Source organism: Lissotriton helveticus, chromosome 1_2 (genome assembly GCF_964261635.1).
Source record: "Lissotriton helveticus chromosome 1_2, aLisHel1.1, whole genome shotgun sequence".
Lineage (NCBI taxonomy): Eukaryota > Metazoa > Chordata > Amphibia > Caudata > Salamandridae > Lissotriton > Lissotriton helveticus.
Genome location: NC_136058.1, coordinates 326,721,728 through 326,740,763, shown reverse-complemented (window position 1 = coordinate 326,740,763; position 19,036 = coordinate 326,721,728). Strand labels below are relative to the sequence as shown.

Here is a 19,036-nt window from a genome sequence, read left to right as displayed (position 1 = left end):
GATCATTTAAAAAACAGATTTATTTGTTTCATTGTTATTTTATTTGAATAGGCAGTGGTACATAGGACCAATGCCTCTACATACAATGATTGTTTTGAAACATTCTTAAAGGGGAAGAAGGTTTTACGGGACACCTTATCATTTGAGGATTGGTTACCACAATCACAGAGATGGTGATGAAGTATGATTGTTTTGGGCCAAATTATGGTGGAAAAACATTTCTACGTACCACTACAATTCGGTATTTGGAAGGTACACCCAAACACCCCTTTCGACTACCTTCCATTTAATACATCAGAAAAAGCCATTTTGGGTTTGCAAATGGCCTGATTCTTCAGACCAGCCGTCTTGCAACTGCAATGATAGTTCGTACATCTTGCACGTAGGCAGAGCTTTTAAGGAGAAATTAAATAGTTCCTACGTTGCACAAAAATGAAGTGCTTCAAACAAACACATACTTTGCATGCACAGAGAAGAGGTGGAATATATGTAAGACTGAAGACACAGGTGAAATGAGAAATAGATTGACTGCTTCGTTGCCAAGTTTTATACGCCATTTCTTCAGTGCAATACAAGAAAGCACCAAACAGTATAACAAAGTTGTCAATTGGTTTCATAGTCCATTCCCTTTGTTTAGTGCTGTGAAAGGAAGAGCCGAATTCCAAAATTGATCAATGATGTTTCAGAAATTTCCTAAAGGGAATAACAAGCTGAGTGTTAAAAACTGCAATTTTGCTCACAGTCTTTGAGCAGGAAACAGTGAAATGCTATTAAAGTGCAATATCCAAGGGAACACTGACTCTGTCAAAGATGATCCAAATGGAATTCATGAAAAGTCCCAATTACAAACAACAGAATCAAAATAGGGTGAGGGGACACCCGGATTTGAACCAGGGACCTCTTGATCTGCAGTCAAATGCTCAACCACTGAGCTATATCCCCAGCTTTTCAGTAAAGTCAAAATGACAAAATATCAGTACATCATGAAAGAGTGTGAGGATCATACTAGGTTGTGCAAGAAAGTACAACCTTGAAACTGTGGAACAGGGGAAGTAATCCTTAATATTATTTATTAAAGGAAAACTGGATCATTTAAAAAACAGATTTATTTGTTTCATTGTTATTTTATTTGAATAGGCAGTGGTACATAGGACCAATGCCTCTACATACAATGATTGTTTTGAAACATTCTTAAAGGGGAAGAGGTTTTTACGGGACACCTTATCATTTGAGGATTTGTTACCACAATCATGGAGATGGTGATGAAGTATGATTGTTTTGGGCCAAATTATGGTGGAAAAACATTTCTACGTACCACTACAATTCGGTATTTGGAAGGTACAACCAAACACCCCTTTCGAATACCTTCCATTTAATACATCAGAAAAAGCCATTTTGCGTTTGCAAATGGCCTGATTCTTCAGACCAGCCTTCTTGCAACTGCAATGATAGTTCGTACATCTTGCACGTAGGGAGAGCTTTTAAGGAGAAATTAAATAGTTCCTACGTTGCACAAAAATGAAGTGCTTGAAACAAACACATACTTTGCATGCACAGAGAAGAGGTGGAATATATGTAAGACTGAAGACACAGGTGAAATGAGAAATAGATTGACTGCTTCGCTGCCAAGTTTTATACGCCATTTCTTCAGTGCAATACAAGAAAGCACCAAACAGTATAACAAAGTTGTCAATTGGTTTCATAGTCCAATCCCTTTGTTTAGTGCTGTGAAAGGAAGAGCCGAATTCCAAAATTGATCAATGATGTTTCAGAAATTTCCCAAAGGGAATACCAAGCCGAGTGTTAAAAACTGCATTTACTCACAGGCTTTGAGCAGGAAACACTGAAATGCTATTAAAGTGCAATATCCAAGGGAACACTGACTCTGTCAAAGATGATCCAAATGGAATTGATGAAAAGTCCAAATTACAAACAACAGAATCAAAGTAGGGTGAGGGGCCACCAGAATTTGAACCAGGGACCTCTTGATCTGCAGTCAAATGCTCTACCACTGAGCTATATCCCCAGCTTTTCAGTAAAATCAGAATGACAAAATATCAGTACATCATGAAAGAGTGTGAGGATCATACTAAGTTGTGCCAGAAAGTACAACCTTGAAACTGTGGAACAGGAGAAGTAGTCCTTAATATTATTTATTAAAGGAAAACTGGATCATTTAAAAAACAGATTTATTTGTTTCATTGTTATTTTATTTGAATAGGCAGTGGTACATAGGACCAATGCCTCTACATACAATGATTGTTTTGAAACATTCTTAAAGGGGAAGAGGTTTTTACGGGACACCTTATCATTTGAGGATTGGTTACCACAATCACGGAGATGGTGATGAAGTATGATTGTTTTGGGCCAAATTATGGTGGAAAAACATTTCTACGTACCACTACAATTCGGTATTTGGAAGGTACACCCAAACACCCCTTTCGAATACCTTCCATTTAATAAATCAGAAAAAGCCATTTTGCGTTTGCAAATGGCCTGATTCTTCAGACCAGCCTTCTTGCAACTGCAATGATAGTTCGTACATCTTGCACGTAGGCAGAGCTTTTAAGGAGAAATTAAATAGTTCCTACGTTGCACAAAAATGAAGTGCTTCAAACAAACACATACTTTGCATGCACAGAGAAGAGGTGGAATATATGTAAGACTGAAGACACAGGTGAAATGAGAAATAGATTGAATGCTTCGCTGCCAAGTTTTATACGCCATTTCTTCAGTGCAATTCAAGAAAGCACCAAACAGTGTAACAAAGTTGTCAATTGGTTTCATAGTCCATTCCCTTTGTTTTTTGCTGTGAAAGGAAGAGCCGAATTCCAAAATTGATCAATGATGTTTCAGAAATTTCCCAAAGGGAATAACAAGCCGAGTGTTAAAAACTGCAGTTACTCACAGGTTTTGAGTAGGAAACACTGAAATGCTATTAAAGAGCAATATCCAAGGGAACACTGACTCTGTCAAAGATGATCCAAATGGAATTGTTGAAAAGTCCAAATTACAAACAACAGAATCAAAATAGGGTGAGGGGACACCCGGATTTGAACCAGGGACCTCTTGACCTGCAGTCAAATGCTCTACCACGGAGCTATATCGCCAGCTTTTCAGTAAAATCAGAATGACAAAATATCAGTACATCATGAAAGAGTGTGAGGATCATACTAAGCTGTGCCAGAAAGCACAACCTTGAAACTGTGGTACAGGAGAAGTAGTCCTTAATATTATTTATTAAAGGAAAACTGGATCATTTAAAAAACAGATTTGTTTCATTGTTATTTTATTTGAATAGGCAGTGGTATATAGGACCAATGCCTCTACATACAATGATTGTTTTGAAACATTCTTAAAGGGGAAGAGGTTTTTACGGGACACCTTATCATTTGAGGATTGGTTACCACAATCACGGAGATGGTGATGACGTATGATTGTTTTGGGCCAAATTATGGAGGAAAAACATTTCTACGTACCACTACAATTCGGTATTTGGAAGGTACACCCAAACACCCCTTTCGAATACCTTCTATTTAATACATCAGAAAAAGCCATTTTGTGTTTGCAAATGGCCTGATTCTTCAGACCAGCCTTCTTGCAACTACAATGATAGTTCGTACATCTTGCACGTAGGCAGAGCTTTTAAGGAGAAATTAAATAGTTCCTACGTTGCACAAAAATGAAGTGCTTCAAACAAACACATACTTTGCATGCACAGAGAAGACTTGGAATATATGTAAGACTGAAGACACAGGTGAAATGAGAAATAGATTGACTGCTTCGCTGCCAAGTTTTATACGCCATTTCTTCAGTGCAATACAAGAAAGCACCAAACAGTATAACAAAGTTGTCAATTGGTTTCATAGTCCATTCCCTTTGTTTAGTGCTGTGAAAGGAAGAGCCGAATTCAAAAATTGATCAATGATGTTTCAGAAATTTCCCAAAGGGAATACCAAGCCGAGTGTTAAAAACTGCATTTACTCACAGGCTTTGAGCAGGAAACACTGAAATGCTATTAAAGTGCAATATCCAAGGGAACACTGACTCTGTCAAAGATGATCCAAATGGAATTGATGAAAAGTCCAAATTACAAACAACAGAATCAAAATAGGGTGAGGGGCCACCCGGATTTGAACCAGGGACCTCTTGATCTGTAGTCAAATGCTCTACCACTGAGCTATATCCCCAGCTTTTCAGAAAAATCAGAATGACAAAATATCAGTACATCATGAAAGAGTGTGAGGATCATACTAAGTTGTGCTAGAAAGTACAACCTTGAAACTGTGGAACAGGAGAAGTAGTCCTTAATATTATTTATTAAAGGAAAACTGGATCATTTAAAAAACAGATTTATTTGTTTCATTGTTATTTTATTTGAATAGGCAGTGGTACATAGGACGAATGCCTCTTCATACAATGATTCTTTTGAAACATTCTTAGAGGGGAAGAGGTTTTTACGGGACACCTTATCATTTGAGGATTGGTTACCACAATCACGGAGATGGTGATGACGTATGATTGTTTTGGGCCAAATTATGGTGGAAAAACATTTCTACGTACCACTACAATTCGGTATTTGGAAGGTACACCCAAACACCCCTTTCGAATACCTTCCATTTAATACATCAGAAAAAGCCATTTTGCGTTTGCAAATGGCCTGATTCTTCAGACCAGCCTTCTTGCAACTGCAATGATAGTTCGTACATCTTGCACGTAGGCAGAGCTTTTAAGGAGAAATTAAATAGTTCCTACGTTGCACAAAAATGAAGTGCTTCAAACAAACACATACATTGCATGCACAGAGAAGAGGTGGAATATATGTAAGACTGAAGACACAGGTGAAATGAGAAATAGATTGACTGCTTCGCTGCCAAGTTTTATACGCCATTTCTTCAGTGCAATACAAGAAAACACCAAACAGTATAACAAAGTTGTCAATTGGTTTCATAGTCCATTCCCTTTGTTTAGTGCTGTGAAAGGAAGAGCCGAATTCCAAAATTGATCAATGATGTTTCAGAAATTTCCCAAAGGGAATAACAAGCCGAGTGTTAAAAACCGCATTTACTCACAGGTTTTGAGCAGGAAACACTGAAATGCTATTAAAGTGCAATATCCAAGGGAACACTGACTCTGTCAAAGATGATCCAAATGGAATTGTTGAAAAGTCCAAATTACAAACAACAGAATCAAGATAGGTGAAGGGACACCCGGATTTGAACCAGGGACCTCTTGATCTGCAGTCAAATGCTCTACCACTGAGCTATATCCCCAGCTTTTCAATAAAATCAGAATGACAAAATATCAGTACATCATGAAAGAGTGTGAGGATCATACTAAGCTGTGCCAGAAAGTACAACCTTGAAACTGTGGAACAGGAGAAGTAGTCCTTAATATTATTTATTAAAGGAAAACTGGATCATTTAAAAAACAGATTTATTTGTTTCATTGTTATTTTATTTGAATAGGCAGTGGTACATAGGACCAATGCCTCTACATACAATGATTGTTTTGAAACATTCTTAAAGGGGAAGAAGTTTTTACGGGACACCTTATCATTTGAGGATTGGTTACCACAATCACGGAGATGGTGATGAAGTATGATTGTTTTGGGCCAAATTATGGTGGAAAAACATTTCTACATACCACTACAATTCGGTATTTGGAAGGTACAACCAAACACCCCTTTCGAATACCTTCCATTTAATACATCAGAAAAAGCCATTTTGCGTTTGCAAATGGCCTGATTCTTCAGACCAGCCGTCTTGCAACTGCAATGATAGTTCGTACATCTTGCACGTAGGCAGAGCTTTTAAGGAGAAATTAAATAGTTCCTACGTTGCACAAAAATGAAGTGCTTCAAACAAACACATACTTTGCATGCACAGAGAAGAGGTGGAATATATGTAAGACTGAAGACACAGGTGAAATGAGAAATAGATTGACTGCTTCGCTGCCAAGTTTTATACGCCATTTCTTCAGTGCAATACAAGAAAGCAACAAACAGTATAACAAAGTTGTCAATTGGTTTCATAGTCCATTCCCTTTGTTTAGTGCTGTGAAAGGAAGAGCCGAATTCCAAAATTGATCAATGATGTTTCAGAAATTTCCCAAAGGGAATAACAAGCCGAGTGTTAAAAACTGCATTTACTCACAGGTTTTGAGCAGGAAACACTGAAATGCTATTAAAGAGCAATATCCAAGGGAACACTGACTCTGTCAAAGATGATCCAAATGGAATTGTTGAAAAGTCCAAATTACAAACAACAGAATCAAAATAGGGTGAGGGGACACGCGGATTTGAACCAGGGACCTCTTGATCTGCAGTCAAATGCTCTACCACTGAGCTATATCGCCAGCTTTTCAGTAAAATCAGAATGACAACATATCAGTACATCATGAAAGAGTGTGAGGATCATACTAAGCTGTGCCAGAAAGTACAACCTTGAAACTGTGGAACAGGAGAAGTAGTCCTTAATATTATTTATTAAAGGAAAACTGGATCATTTAAAAAACAGATTTGTTTCATTGTTATTTTATTTGAATAGGCTGTGGTACATAGGACCAATGCCTCTACATACAATGATTGTTTTGAAACATTCTTAAAGGGGAAGAGGTTTTTACGGGACACCTTATCATTTGAGGATTGGTTACCACAATCAATGAGATGGTGATGAAGTATGATTGTTTTGGGCCAAATTATGGAGGAAAAACATTTCTACGTACCACTACAATTCGGTATTTGGAAGGTACACCCAAACACCCCTTTCGAATACCTTCTATTTAATACATCAGAAAAAGCCATTTTGCGTTTGCAAATGGCCTGATTCTTCAGACCAGCCTTCTTGCAACTACAATGATAGTTCGTACATCATGCACGTAGGCAGAGCTTTTAAAGAGAAATTAAATAGTTCCTACGTTGCACAAAAATGAAGTGCTTCAAACAAACACATACTTTGCATGCACAGAGAAGACTTGGAATATATGTAAGACTGTAGACACAGGTGAAATGAGAAATAGATTGACTGCTTCGCTGCCAAGTTTTATACGCCATTTCTTCAGTGCAATACAAGAAAGCACCAAACAGTATAACAAAGTTGTCAATTGGTTTCATAGTCCATTCCCTTTGTTTAGTGCTGTGAAAGGAAGAGCCGAATTCCAAAATTGATCAATGATGTTTCAGAAATTTCCCAAAGGGAATACCAAGCCGAGTGTTAAAAACTGCATTTACTCACAGGCTTTGAGCAGGAAACACTGAAATGCTATTAAAGTGCAATATCCAAGTGAACACTGACTCTGTCAAAGATGATCCAAATGGAATTGATGAAAAGTCCAAATTACAAACAACAGAATCAAAATAGGGTGAGGGGCCACCCGGATTTGAACCAGGGACCTCTTGATCTGCAGTCAAATGCTCTACCACTGAGCTATATCCCCAGCTTTTCAGTACAATCAGAATGACAAAATATCAGTACATCATGAAAGAGTGTGAGGATCATACTAAGTTGTGCCAGAAAGTACAACCTTGAAACTGTGGAACAGGCGAAGTAGTCCTTAATATTATTTATTAAAGGAAAACTGGATCATTTAAAAAACAGATTTATTTGTTTCATTGTTATTTTTATTTGAATAGGCAGTGGTATATAGGACCAATGCCTCTACATACAATGATTGTTTTGAAACATTCTTAAAGGGGAAGAGGTTTTTACGGGACACCTTATCATTTGAGGATTGGTTACCACAATCACGGAGATGGTGATGAAGTATGATTGTTTTGGGCCAAATTATGGTGGAAAAACATTTCTACGTACCACTACAATTCGGTATTTGGAAGGTACACCCAAACACCCCTTTCGAATACCTTCCATTTAATACATCAGAAAAAGCCATTTTGCGTTTGCAAATGGCCTGATTCTTCAGACCAGCCTTCTTGCAACTGCAATGATAGTTCGTACATCTTGCACGTAGGCAGAGCTTTTAAGGAGAAATTAAATAGTTCCTACGTTGCACAAAAATGAAGTGCTTCAAACAAACACATACTTTGCATGCACAGAGAAGAGGTGGAATATATGTAAGACTGAAGACACAGGTGAAATGAGAAATAGATTGACTGCTTCGCTGCCAAGTTTTATACGCCATTTCTTCAGTGCAATACAAGAAAGCACCAAACAGTATAACAAAGTTGTCAATTGGTTTCATAGTCCATTCCCTTTGTTTAGTGCTGTGAAAGGAAGAGCCGAATTCCAAAATTGATCAATGATGTTTCAGAAATTTCCCAAAGGGAATAACAAGCCGAGTGTTAAAAACTGCATTTACTCACAGGTTTTGAGCAGGAAACACTGAAATGCTATTAAAGTGCAATATCCAAGGGAACACTGACTCTGTCAAAGATGATCCAAATGGAATTGTTGAAAAGTCCAAATTACAAACAACAGAATCAAAATAGGGTGAGGGGACACCCAGATTTGAACCAGGGACCTCTTGATCTGCAGTCAAATGCTCTACCACTGAGCTATATCCCCAGCTTTTCAGTAAAATCAGAATGACAAAATATCAGTACATCATGAAAGAGTGTGAGGATCATACTAAGCTGTGCCAGAAAGTACAACCTTGAAACTGTGGAACAGGAGAAGTAGTCCTTAATATTATTTATTAAAGGAAAACTGGATCATTTAAAAAACAGATTTATTTGTTTCATTGTTATTTTATTTGAATAGGCAGTGGTACATAGGACCAATGCCTCTACATACAATGATTGTTTTGAAACATTCTTAAAGGGGAAGAAGGTTTTACGGGACACCTTATCATTTGAGGATTGGTTACCACAATCACAGAGATGGTGATGAAGTATGATTGTTTTGGGCCAAATTATGGTGGAAAAACATTTCTACGTACCACTACAATTCGGTATTTGGAAGGTACACCCAAACACCCCTTTCGACTACCTTCCATTTAATACATCAGAAAAAGCCATTTTGGGTTTGCAAATGGCCTGATTCTTCAGACCAGCCGTCTTGCAACTGCAATGATAGTTCGTACATCTTGCACGTAGGCAGAGCTTTTAAGGAGAAATTAAATAGTTCCTACGTTGCACAAAAATGAAGTGCTTCAAACAAACACATACTTTGCATGCACAGAGAAGAGGTGGAATATATGTAAGACTGAAGACACAGGTGAAATGAGAAATAGATTGACTGCTTCGTTGCCAAGTTTTATACGCCATTTCTTCAGTGCAATACAAGAAAGCACCAAACAGTATAACAAAGTTGTCAATTGGTTTCATAGTCCATTCCCTTTGTTTAGTGCTGTGAAAGGAAGAGCCGAATTCCAAAATTGATCAATGATGTTTCAGAAATTTCCCAAAGGGAATAACAAGCTGAGTGTTAAAAACTGCAATTTTGCTCACAGTCTTTGAGCAGGAAACAGTGAAATGCTATTAAAGTGCAATATCCAAGGGAACACTGACTCTGTCAAAGATGATCCAAATGGAATTCATGAAAAGTCACAATTACAAACAACAGAATCAAAATAGGGTGAGGGGACACCCGGATTTGAACAAGGGACCTCTTGATCTGCAGTCAAATGCTCAACCACTGAGCTATATCCCCAGCCTTTCAGTAAAGTCAACATGACAAAATATCAGTACATCATGAAAGAGTGTGAGGATCATACTAGGTTGTGCAAGAAAGTACAACCTTGAAACTGTGGAACAGGAGAAGTAATCCTTAATATTATTTATTAAAGGAAAACTGGATCATTTAAAAAACAGATTTATTTGTTTCATTGTTATTTTATTTGAATAGGCAGTGGTACATAGGACCAATGCCTCTACATACAATGATTGTTTTGAAACATTCTTAAAGGGGAAGAGGTTTTTACGGGACACCTTATCATTTGAGGATTTGTTACCACAATCATGGAGATGGTGATGAAGTATGATTGTTTTGGGCCAAATTATGGTGGAAAAACATTTCTACGTACCACTACAATTCGGTATTTGGAAGGTACAACCAAACACCCCTTTCGAATACCTTCCATTTAATACATCAGAAAAAGCCATTTTGCGTTTGCAAATGGCCTGATTCTTCAGACCAGCCTTCTTGCAACTGCAATGATAGTTCGTACATCTTGCACGTAGGCAGAGCTTTTAAGGAGAAATTAAATAGTTCCTACGTTGCACAAAAATGAAGTGCTTGAAACAAACACATACTTTGCATGCACAGAGAAGAGGTGGAATATATGTAAGACTGAAGACACAGGTGAAATGAGAAATAGATTGACTGCTTCGCTGCCAAGTTTTATACGCCATTTCTTCAGTGCAATACAAGAAAGCACCAAACAGTATAACAAAGTTGTCAATTGGTTTCATAGTCCAATCCCTTTGTTTAGTGCTGTGAAAGGAAGAGCCGAATTCCAAAATTGATCAATGATGTTTCAGAAATTTCCCAAAGGGAATACCAAGCCGAGTGTTAAAAACTGCATTTACTCACAGGCTTTGAGCAGGAAACACTGAAATGCTATTAAAGTGCAATATCCAAGGGAACACTGACTCTGTCAAAGATGATCCAAATGGAATTGATGAAAAGTCCAAATTACAAACAACAGAATCAAAGTAGGGTGAGGGGCCACCAGAATTTGAACCAGGGACCTCTTGATCTGCAGTCAAATGCTCTACCACTGAGCTATATCCCCAGCTTTTCAGTAAAATCAGAATGACAAAATATCAGTACATCATGAAAGAGTGTGAGGATCATACTAAGTTGTGCCAGAAAGTACAACCTTGAAACTGTGGAACAGGAGAAGTAGTCCTTAATATTATTTATTAAAGGAAAACTGGATCATTTAAAAAACAGATTTATTTGTTTCATTGTTATTTTATTTGAATAGGCAGTGGTACATAGGACCAATGCCTCTACATACAATGATTGTTTTGAAACATTCTTAAAGGGGAAGAGGTTTTTACGGGACACCTTATCATTTGAGGATTGGTTACCACAATCACGGAGATGGTGATGAAGTATGATTGTTTTGGGCCAAATTATGGTGGAAAAACATTTCTACGTACCACTACAATTCGGTATTTGGAAGGTACACCCAAACACCCCTTTCGAATACCTTCCATTTAATAAATCAGAAAAAGCCATTTTGCGTTTGCAAATGGCCTGATTCTTCAGACCAGCCTTCTTGCAACTGCAATGATAGTTCGTACATCTTGCACGTAGGCAGAGCTTTTAAGGAGAAATTAAATAGTTCCTACGTTGCACAAAAATGAAGTGCTTCAAACAAACACATACTTTGCATGCACAGAGAAGAGGTGGAATATATGTAAGACTGAAGACACAGGTGAAATGAGAAATAGATTGAATGCTTCGCTGCCAAGTTTTATACGCCATTTCTTCAGTGCAATTCAAGAAAGCACCAAACAGTGTAACAAAGTTGTCAATTGGTTTCATAGTCCATTCCCTTTGTTTTTTGCTGTGAAAGGAAGAGCCGAATTCCAAAATTGATCAATGATGTTTCAGAAATTTCCCAAAGGGAATAACAAGCCGAGTGTTAAAAACTGCAGTTACTCACAGGTTTTGAGTAGGAAACACTGAAATGCTATTAAAGAGCAATATCCAAGGGAACACTGACTCTGTCAAAGATGATCCAAATGGAATTGTTGAAAAGTCCAAATTACAAACAACAGAATCAAAATAGGGTGAGGGGACACCCGGATTTGAACCAGGGACCTCTTGACCTGCAGTCAAATGCTCTACCACGGAGCTATATCGCCAGCTTTTCAGTAAAATCAGAATGACAAAATATCAGTACATCATGAAAGAGTGTGAGGATCATACTAAGCTGTGCCAGAAAGCACAACCTTGAAACTGTGGTACAGGAGAAGTAGTCCTTAATATTATTTATTAAAGGAAAACTGGATCATTTAAAAAACAGATTTGTTTCATTGTTATTTTATTTGAATAGGCAGTGGTATATAGGACCAATGCCTCTACATACAATGATTGTTTTGAAACATTCTTAAAGGGGAAGAGGTTTTTACGGGACACCTTATCATTTGAGGATTGGTTACCACAATCAATTAGATGGTGATGAAGTATGATTGTTTTGGGCCAAATTATGGAGGAAAAACATTTCTACGTACCACTACAATTCGGTATTTGGAAGGTACACCCAAACACCCCTTTCGAATACCTTCTATTTAATACATCAGAAAAAGCCATTTTGTGTTTGCAAATGGCCTGATTCTTCAGACCAGCCTTCTTGCAACTACAATGATAGTTCGTACATCTTGCACGTAGGCAGAGCTTTTAAGGAGAAATTAAATAGTTCCTACGTTGCACAAAAATGAAGTGCTTCAAACAAACACATACTTTGCATGCACAGAGAAGACTTGGAATATATGTAAGACTGAAGACACAGGTGAAATGAGAAATAGATTGACTGCTTCGCTGCCAAGTTTTATACGCCATTTCTTCAGTGCAATACAAGAAAGCACCAAACAGTATAACAAAGTTGTCAATTGGTTTCATAGTCCATTCCCTTTGTTTAGTGCTGTGAAAGGAAGAGCCGAATTCAAAAATTGATCAATGATGTTTCAGAAATTTCCCAAAGGGAATACCAAGCCGAGTGTTAAAAACTGCATTTACTCACAGGCTTTGAGCAGGAAACACTGAAATGCTATTAAAGTGCAATATCCAAGGGAACACTGACTCTGTCAAAGATGATCCAAATGGAATTGATGAAAAGTCCAAATTACAAACAACAGAATCAAAATAGGGTGAGGGGCCACCCGGATTTGAACCAGGGACCTATTGATCTGTAGTCAAATGCTCTACCACTGAGCTATATCCCCAGCTTTTCAGAAAAATCAGAATGACAAAATATCAGTACATCATGAAAGAGTGTGAGGATCATACTAAGTTGTGCTAGAAAGTACAACCTTGAAACTGTGGAACAGGAGAAGTAGTCCTTAATATTATTTATTAAAGGAAAACTGGATCATTTAAAAAACAGATTTATTTGTTTCATTGTTATTTTATTTGAATAGGCAGTGGTACATAGGACGAATGCCTCTTCATACAATGATTCTTTTGAAACATTCTTAGAGGGGAAGAGGTTTTTACGGGACACCTTATCATTTGAGGATTGGTTACCACAATCACGGAGATGGTGATGACGTATGATTGTTTTGGGCCAAATTATGGTGGAAAAACATTTCTACGTACCACTACAATTCGGTATTTGGAAGGTACACCCAAACACCCCTTTCGAATACCTTCCATTTAATACATCAGAAAAAGCCATTTTGCGTTTGCAAATGGCCTGATTCTTCAGACCAGCCTTCTTGCAACTGCAATGATAGTTCGTACATCTTGCACGTAGGCAGAGCTTTTAAGGAGAAATTAAATAGTTCCTACGTTGCACAAAAATGAAGTGCTTCAAACAAACACATACATTGCATGCACAGAGAAGAGGTGGAATATATGTAAGACTGAAGACACAGGTGAAATGAGAAATAGATTGACTGCTTCGCTGCCAAGTTTTATACGCCATTTCTTCAGTGCAATACAAGAAAACACCAAACAGTATAACAAAGTTGTCAATTGGTTTCATAGTCCATTCCCTTTGTTTAGTGCTGTGAAAGGAAGAGCCGAATTCCAAAATTGATCAATGATGTTTCAGAAATTTCCCAAAGGGAATAACAAGCCGAGTGTTAAAAACCGCATTTACTCACAGGTTTTGAGCAGGAAACACTGAAATGCTATTAAAGTGCAATATCCAAGGGAACACTGACTCTGTCAAAGATGATCCAAATGGAATTGTTGAAAAGTCCAAATTACAAACAACAGAATCAAGATAGGTGAGGGGACACCCGGATTTGAACCAGGGACCTCTTGATCTGCAGTCAAATGCTCTACCACTGAGCTATATCCCCAGCTTTTCAATAAAATCAGAATGACAAAATATCAGTACATCATGAAAGAGTGTGAGGATCATACTAAGCTGTGCCAGAAAGTACAACCTTGAAACTGTGGAACAGGAGAAGTAGTCCTTAATATTATTTATTAAAGGAAAACTGGATCATTTAAAAAACAGATTTATTTGTTTCATTGTTATTTTATTTGAATAGGCAGTGGTACATAGGACCAATGCCTCTACATACAATGATTGTTTTGAAACATTCTTAAAGGGGAAGAAGTTTTTACGGGACACCTTATCATTTGAGGATTGGTTACCACAATCACGGAGATGGTGATGAAGTATGATTGTTTTGGGCCAAATTATGGTGGAAAAACATTTCTACATACCACTACAATTCGGTATTTGGAAGGTACAACCAAACACCCCTTTCGAATACCTTCCATTTAATACATCAGAAAAAGCCATTTTGCGTTTGCAAATGGCCTGATTCTTCAGACCAGCCGTCTTGCAACTGCAATGATAGTTCGTACATCTTGCACGTAGGCAGAGCTTTTAAGGAGAAATTAAATAGTTCCTACGTTGCACAAAAATGAAGTGCTTCAAACAAACACATACTTTGCATGCACAGAGAAGAGGTGGAATATATGTAAGACTGAAGACACAGGTGAAATGAGAAATAGATTGACTGCTTCGCTACCAAGTTTTATACGCCATTTCTTCAGTGCAATACAAGAAAGCACCAAACAGTATAACAAAGTTGTCAATTGGTTTCATAGTCCAATCCCTTTGTTTAGTGCTGTGAAAGGAAGAGCCGAATTCCAAAATTGATCAATGATGTTTCAGAAATTTCCCAATGGGAATACCAAGCCGAGTGTTAAAAACTGCATTTACTCACAGGCTTTGAGCAGGAAACACTGAAATGCTATTAAAGTGCAATATCCAAGGGAACACTGACTCTGTCAAAGATGATCCAAATGGAATTGATGAAAAGTCCAAATTACAAACAACAGAATCAAAGTAGGGTGAGGGGCCACCAGAATTTGAACCAGGGACCTCTTGATCTGCAGTCAAATGCTCTACCACTGAGCTATATCCCCAGCTTTTCAGTAAAATCAGAATGACAAAATATCAGTACATAATGAAAGAGTGTGAGGATCATACTAAGTTGTGCCAGAAAGTACAACCTTGAAACTGTGGAACAGGAGAAGTAGTCCTTAATATTATTTATTAAAGGAAAACTGGATCATTTAAAAAACAGATTTATTTGTTTCATTGTTATTTTATTTGAATAGGCAGTGGTACATAGGACCAATGCCTCTACATACAATGATTGTTTTGAAACATTCTTAAAGGGGAAGAGGTTTTTACGGGACACCTTATCATTTGAGGATTGGTTACCACAATCACGGAGATGGTGATGAAGTATGATTGTTTTGGGCCAAATTATGGTGGAAAAACATTTCTACGTACCACTACAATTCGGTATTTGGAAGGTACACCCAAACACCCCTTTCGAATACCTTCCATTTAATAAATCAGAAAAAGCCATTTTGCGTTTGCAAATGGCCTGATTCTTCAGACCGGCCTTCTTGCAACTGCAATGATAGTTCGTACATCTTGCACGTAGGCAGAGCTTTTAAGGAGAAATTAAATAGTTCCTACGTTGCACAAAAATGAAGTGCTTCAAAAAGACACATACTTTGCATGCACAGAGAAGAGGTTGAATATATGTAAGACTGAAGACACAGGTGAAATGAGAAATAGTTGACTGCTTCGCTGCCAAGTTTTATACGCCATTTCTTCAGTGCAATACAAGAAAGCACCAAACAGTATAACAAAGTTGTCAATTGGTTTCATAGTCCATTCCCTTTGTTTAGTGCTGTGAAAGGAAGAGCCGAATTCCAAAATTGATCAATGATGTTTCAGAAATTTCCCAAAGGGAATACCAAGCCGAGTGTTAAAAGCTGCATTTACTCACAGGTTTTGAGCAGGAAACACTGAAATGCTAGGGACCCCCGGATTTGAAGCAGGGACCTCTTGATCTGCAGTCAAATGCTCTACCACTGAGCTATATCCCCAGCTTTTCAGTAAAATCAGAATGACAAAATATCAGTACATCATGAAATAGTGTGAGGATCATACTAAGTTGTGCCAGAAAGTACAACCTTGAAACTGTGGAACAGGAGAAGTAGTCCTTAATATTATTTATTAAAGGAAAACTGGATCATTTAAAAAACAGATTTATTTGTTTCATTGTTATTTTATTTGAATAGGCAGTGGTACATAGGACCAATGCCTCTACATACAATGATTGTTTTGAAACATTCTTAAAGGGGAAGAGGTTTTTACGGGACACCTTATCATTTGAGGATTGGTTACCACAATCACTGAGATGGTGATGAAGTATGATTGTTTTGGGCCAAATTATGGTGGAAAAACATTTCTACGTACCACTACAATTCGGTATTTGGAAGGTACACCCAAACACCCCTTTCGAATACCTTCCATTTAATACATCAGAAAAAGCCATTTTGCGTTTGCAAATGGCCTGATTCTTCAGACCAGCCTTCTTGCAACTGCAATGATAGTTCGTACATCTTGCACATAGGCAGAGCTTTTAAGGAGAAATTAAATAGTTCCTACGTTGCACAAAAATGAAGTGCTTCAAACAAACACATACTTTGCATGCACAGAGAAGAGGTGGAATATATGTAAGACTGAAGACACAGGTGAAATGAGAAATAGATTGACTGCTTCGCTGCCAAGTTTTATATGCCATTTCTTCAGTAGAAACAAGAAAGCACCAAACAGTATAACAAAGTTGTCAATTGGTTTCATAGTCCATTCCCTTTGTTTAGTGCTATGAAAGGAAGAGCCGAATTCCAAAATTGATCAACGATGTTTCAGAAATTTCCCAAAGGGAATAACAAGCCGACTGTTAAAAACGGCTTTTACTCACAGGTTTTGAGGGGCAAACACTGTAATGCTATTAAAGTGCAATATCCAAGGGAACACTGACTCTGTCAAAGATGATCCAAATGGAATTGATGAAAAGTCCAAATTACAAACAACAGAATCAAAATAGGGTGAGGGGACACCCGGATTTGAACCAGGGACCTCTTGATCTGCAGTCAAACGCTCTACCATTGAGCTATATCCCCAGCTTTTCAGTAAAATCAGAATGACAAAATATCAGTACATCATGAAAGAGTGTGAGGATCATACTAAGTTGTGCCAGAAAGTACAACCTTGAAACTGTGGAACAGGAGAAGTAGTCCTTAATAATATTTATTAAAGGAAAACTGGATCATTTAAAAAACAGATTTATTTGTTTCATTGTTATTTTATTTGAATAGGCAGTGGTACATAGGACCAATACCTCTACAGACAATGATTGTTTTGAAACATTCTTAAAGGGGAAGAGGTTTTTACAGGACACCTTATCATTTGAGGATTGGTTACCACAATCACTGAGATGGTGATGAAGTATGATTGTTTTGGGCCAAATTATGGTGGAAAAACATTTCTACGTACCACTACAATTCGGTATTTGGAAGGTACACTCAAACACCCCTTTTGAATACCTTCCATTTAATACATCAGAAAAAGCCATTTTGCGTTTGCAAATGGCCTGATTCTTCAGACCAGCCTTCTTGGAACTGCAATGATAGTTCATACATCTTGCACGTAGGCAGAGCTTTTAAGGAGAAATTAAATAGTTCCTACGTTGCACAAAAATGAAGTGCTTCAAACAAACACATACTTTGCATGCACAGAGAAGAGGTGGAATATATGTAAGACTGAAGACACAGGTGAAATGAGAAATAGATTGACTGCTTCGCTTCCAAGTTTTATACGCCATTTCTTCAGTGCAATACAAGAAAGCACCAAACAGTATAACAAAGTTGTCAATTAGTTTCATAGTCCATTCCCTTTGTTTAGTGCTGTGAAAGGAAGAGCCGAATTCCAAAATTGATCAATGATGTTTCAGAAATTTCCCAAAGGGAATAACAAGCCGACTGTTAAAAACTGCATTCACTCACAGGTTTCGAGCAGGAAACACTGAAATGCTATTAAAGTGCAATATCCAAGGGAACACTGACTCTGTCAAAGATGATCCAAATAGAATTGATGAAAAGTCCCAATTACAAACAACAGAATCAAAATAGGGTGAGAGAACACCCGGATTTGAACCAAGGACCTCTTGATCTGCAGTCAAATGCTCTACCACTGAGCTATATCCCCAGCTTTTCAGTGAAATCAGAATGACAAAATATCAGTACATCATGAAAGAGTGTGAGGATCATTCTAAGTTGTGCCAGAAAGTACAACCTTGAAACTGTGGAACAGGAGAAGTAGTCCTTAATATTATTTATTAAAGGAAAACTGGATCATTTAAAAAACAGATTTATTTGTTTCATTGTTATTTTATTTGAATAGGCAGTGGTACATAGGACCAATGCCTCTACATACAATGATTGTTTTGAAACATTCTTAAAGGGGAAGAGGTTTTTACGGGACACCTTATCATTTGAGGATTGGTTACCACAATCACTGAGATGGTGATGAAGTATGATTGTTTTGGGCCAAATTATGGTGGAAAAACATTTCTACGTACCACTACAATTCGGTATTTGGCAGGTACACCCAAACACCCCTTTCAAATACCTTCTATTTAATACATCAGAAAAAGCCATTTTGCATTTGCAAATGGCCTGATTCTTCAAACCAGCCTTCTTGCAACTACAATGATAGTTCGTACATCTTGCACGTAGGCAGAGCTTTTAAGGAGAAATTAAATAGTTCCTACGTTGCACAAAAATGAAGTGCTTCAAAAAGACACATACTTTGCATGCACAGAGAAGAGGTTGAATATATGTAAGACTGAAGACACAGGTGAAATGAGAAATAGTTGACTGCTTCGCTGCCAAGTTTTATACGCCATTTCTTCAGTGCAATACAAGAAAGCACCAAACAGTATAACAAAGTTGTCAATTGGTTTCATAGTCCATTCCCTTTGTTTAGTGCTGTGAAAGGAAGAGCCGAATTCCAAAATTGATCAATGATGTTTCAGAAATTTCCCAAAGGGAATACCAAGCCGAGTGTTAAA

At 37.6% G+C, this 19,036-nt stretch overlaps 9 non-coding genes across 9 annotated transcripts; all 9 read right to left on the bottom strand.

Annotated features, from left to right (window-relative positions):
• Nucleotides 1-870: 870 nt before the first annotated feature.
• Nucleotides 871-942, bottom strand: TRNAC-GCA (transfer RNA cysteine (anticodon GCA)). The gene has a single exon. It is a non-coding gene; the product is annotated as a tRNA-Cys (tRNA).
• Nucleotides 943-4,118: 3,176 nt separating this feature from the next.
• Nucleotides 4,119-4,190, bottom strand: TRNAC-ACA (transfer RNA cysteine (anticodon ACA)). Its single transcript has one exon. It is a non-coding gene; the product is annotated as a tRNA-Cys (tRNA).
• Nucleotides 4,191-5,201: 1,011 nt separating this feature from the next.
• On the bottom strand, nucleotides 5,202-5,273 carry TRNAC-GCA (transfer RNA cysteine (anticodon GCA)). The gene has a single exon. It is a non-coding gene; the product is annotated as a tRNA-Cys (tRNA).
• Nucleotides 5,274-7,365: 2,092 nt separating this feature from the next.
• Nucleotides 7,366-7,437, bottom strand: TRNAC-GCA (transfer RNA cysteine (anticodon GCA)). The gene has a single exon. It is a non-coding gene; the product is annotated as a tRNA-Cys (tRNA).
• A 1,013-nt stretch (nucleotides 7,438-8,450) lies between these two features.
• TRNAC-GCA (transfer RNA cysteine (anticodon GCA)) lies at nucleotides 8,451-8,522 on the bottom strand. Its single transcript has one exon. It is a non-coding gene; the product is annotated as a tRNA-Cys (tRNA).
• Nucleotides 8,523-12,784: 4,262 nt separating this feature from the next.
• On the bottom strand, nucleotides 12,785-12,856 carry TRNAC-ACA (transfer RNA cysteine (anticodon ACA)). Its single transcript has one exon. It is a non-coding gene; the product is annotated as a tRNA-Cys (tRNA).
• Nucleotides 12,857-13,867: 1,011 nt separating this feature from the next.
• On the bottom strand, nucleotides 13,868-13,939 carry TRNAC-GCA (transfer RNA cysteine (anticodon GCA)). The gene has a single exon. It is a non-coding gene; the product is annotated as a tRNA-Cys (tRNA).
• A 3,076-nt stretch (nucleotides 13,940-17,015) lies between these two features.
• TRNAC-GCA (transfer RNA cysteine (anticodon GCA)) lies at nucleotides 17,016-17,087 on the bottom strand. Its single transcript has one exon. It is a non-coding gene; the product is annotated as a tRNA-Cys (tRNA).
• A 1,012-nt stretch (nucleotides 17,088-18,099) lies between these two features.
• Nucleotides 18,100-18,171, bottom strand: TRNAC-GCA (transfer RNA cysteine (anticodon GCA)). Its single transcript has one exon. It is a non-coding gene; the product is annotated as a tRNA-Cys (tRNA).
• Nucleotides 18,172-19,036: the final 865 nt, after the last annotated feature.